The sequence below is a fragment of the Suncus etruscus genome, chromosome 12 (assembly GCF_024139225.1).
Source record: "Suncus etruscus isolate mSunEtr1 chromosome 12, mSunEtr1.pri.cur, whole genome shotgun sequence".
In the NCBI taxonomy this organism is placed as follows: Eukaryota; Metazoa; Chordata; class Mammalia; order Eulipotyphla; family Soricidae; genus Suncus; species Suncus etruscus.
Window position 1 is genome coordinate 81,888,614 of NC_064859.1, and position 3,179 is coordinate 81,891,792.

At 40.9% G+C, this 3,179-nt stretch overlaps 1 non-coding gene across 1 annotated transcript; it reads right to left on the bottom strand.

Moving 5' to 3' along the window:
- Positions 1-709: 709 nt before the first annotated feature.
- LOC126025355 (U7 small nuclear RNA) lies at positions 710-773 on the bottom strand. The gene has a single exon (XR_007501365.1). It is a non-coding gene; the product is annotated as a U7 small nuclear RNA (small nuclear RNA).
- Between the last annotated feature and the right edge of the window lie 2,406 nt (positions 774-3,179).

Sequence of the window (3,179 nt, forward strand, 5' to 3'; positions counted from 1 at the left end):
CCTTTCCCCTGTAGTTTATGATTAAGCTGATTTAGATGTGAAGTAACATCCACCATGAAATACAGTTTTTGAATCCACTGATCATTTGTTAATTATGGATAGTGAACACCCTTCTCGGGGGGGGGGGGGCGGAAATCCTTTGATTTCTGATAATAGGGAAGCAAAACGTTTCAAAACGTTTCCTCTTGATAACCAAAATGTGCTGAAAATTTGAAAACCTACAATATGGAGATGAAACAGGTAAAAGAGAAAAAGCTTTTTAACAATCTTTAAAAGCAAGGACAGTGTTCCAGAGAAAAATTGTGATTTCACTTAAAGGAAAAAAAACCTATTGACACTTTAGTGTGTGCTGCAAGAAAGCAAACTAAAATACACACAAAAACAAAAATGGTACTTTGTTAAAGACATATGATATATCATAAAGGAATTATGATAGAGTGCCTGAAACATTTTAAAAATATTTTTATTTAAGCATATTTGTTACAAAATTATTCATACTTGAGTTTCAATCATAGAATGTACACTACCTTTCACCAGTGCACTTTCCCCACCACCAATGTCCCTTGTTTCCTTCCCCTTCACCCTCCTCTGCCTATGTCAGGGGCAGGCATTTTGCTTTTTTCTTTCTGTCTCTCTTTTCCTTTATGACACTGAGGTTTGCAAAATTTCCTTTATGACACCGTGGTTTGCAATATTGTTTTATTTTTTTAAGGGTGCCTTCCGGTGGCGACCAGGAGACCTGCTGGACAAATTTTAAAAGAGCTGTAACACTGGTTTGCAATATTGTTAATTAAAGGGTACCATGCATGTCACTTATCCATTTTCAGCATCCAGTTCTTGTCCAGAGTGATATGTTCCAACTATCAATGTTATAATGTACATTTCATATTCTAACTGAACTCACCACTTTTTTTTTTATTTTAATTATGACAACAAAGATGTAAAGAAGAGGACAGGGTAAAGTTACAGTGGAAGCCCAATCACCCATAAACAGAATTCTCGGTAGTCCCATCGATGATATCCCAGCCTTGAACTTTCAGCCAAAGAACATTAATAAAAACAAAACTGAACCCATGTACAATACAATTTCTTGTCCCTCAAATCCCCAGTTGTAGTACATACTATTTCTTAGCAGCACACAATATAATCTAAAGACATTATACTTATGTAGCTCCTTACACATTGAGGGCAAAGTACATTTCTCTAGTTCCATGTACATACAAACTAGTTTAAGTTAACCTCGAAAGTTTTAGTGGCTTGTTTTTCTTAAGAATTAGAGTCAAGGGAACATAGTAAAAAATGGTATTAAAGTGGCATTTGTTTGCATAGGCCCATCAAAACATAAGGGACATGGAAAGACAAATTATGGTCTAAATACAAGGAGACCCTAACCCTGAAGTTTCCTGGCACAGGACTGACTCTAGGCTCCAGGCGAATTAATTTGTCCAATTCGAGTCATCGTCTGTAGTGGCAATACACCTCCATTCCTCACATAGTCTCGTTTGTTGGTATCATGCTTCTGTATTAAAGATCCTGGAGTCTGCATATCCCATATTGCAGTCAGGATGGTGCATAGCTTCCTCTCGTTTCACCTCACACTTAAGGGGCACTAGAGAGAACCATGTCCTATAGAGCAGGTCATTGATGTTGTCAAGTCTTCTCAGTGTAAACGGAAGTCTCTTTTTAGGGGGTCGATGTCAGACCCTTGATAGTGTCTTTCCTGGTAGAAGACTGCTTCCAGCTGTTGCTGTAAAAGACCTTGGATGTTTTGTAGATAGCTTGCCTGGTTCTGGCATGAATGGAGGATGCCCATTCTTCTGATGCCTGTGCCAGGTCATTATATCAATGTTCAGGGTGTAAGGTACATTGTACTGAGATTTATTAGATAAGAACTTATCTGTATGTATGGTGTTTTCCCATTTTAATGTGTCTATGCAAACAAGGATCAATGCCATGGGGCGTTATTGGTGCATCTGGAGGCAATAGGAACAAGACCAGCAATTTCCATGACATAGTTCAATCATAGGCATCAAACTGAGGGACAGTTCCACCAACAATCCTTACTGAACAGCTTACAAAGAATAGACAAGATGAAAAGTGAATAGAAACATCATGGTAGAAGAATATATATAGAGTTACATCAGTTAAAGAAAATACCCATAAAAAATTCAAAAGATATATGTGTTCAATATGTGTCCTTCTAAATAGTTCTGTGATTTGTTAGATATACTGTATGTCTTAGGTCAGAGATTAGAACTATGTGTTACTGAAGTTAAGAAGGGTAAATCTGGGGTAGTGATGGTTGGAAGGAGCGCCCCCGCGCGGTTTGCAAAATGTAGACTGGTATGAAATTACCAGTGACAGACTGAGTATAGCTGAGCAGCTATCTGCCACCCACCAGATCGAACTCTACCCCCTAAGCCCCACCTTAGGCCAGTGTCCCGGCCCGGCCTGGGAGTGGGGAAAACCCAGGGTGCCCCGTCAGCTCCTCCCAGAAACCCACCTGGAGATCCGGAGGAATGGGGGAAAGGGGGGTCGGGTGACCCAAGTCCGGGCCCCCCTGACCCTAGGCCGGACAAAAAGGCCGCTGGCCCATGGGGGGGCCTGCCAGCTGCCCGTCCGGGCCGGCTGAACTCACCACTTTTTATGGCAAGCTTCCGATCATGGACTAGTCCTCCTGTCCCTCACCCTATTTTCTCTAGATATTATTACCATATTGCCATTTATTATTCTTATGTGCCACAAATGATTATTCTTGTCTACACCTCTCCTTTTGACTCATTTCACTCAGAATAATAATCTGATGTGTTTATGTATGTACAGATGATGCACTGTGCATGGCTCAGTGTTTTTGTGTAGTCACAAGAAACAGAAGTTGCACATCCACACATTGTATCCACTCTTTGTATGATAGACTGGATTCAAAAAAACTCCCTGCTGAACTAAACTCTGATAGATGACACAGTAAAGATAATTTGTGAAATTCATAATTGTGATCAAATCCAGGCTATTCACCACCCTGGGTGAGAGTGTGGATGCCCACTACTAGCATCTTCTCCATGAAGAAGTGAAGTGGCTGTTCAGGGGAAGGGCGCTCTCTCACCTTGTTGGCAAGAGGGAAGAAGTAGTGCAGTTCCTGTGAGAGCAGAACTCTGACTTTGTACAGTCCCAGTTGGAGA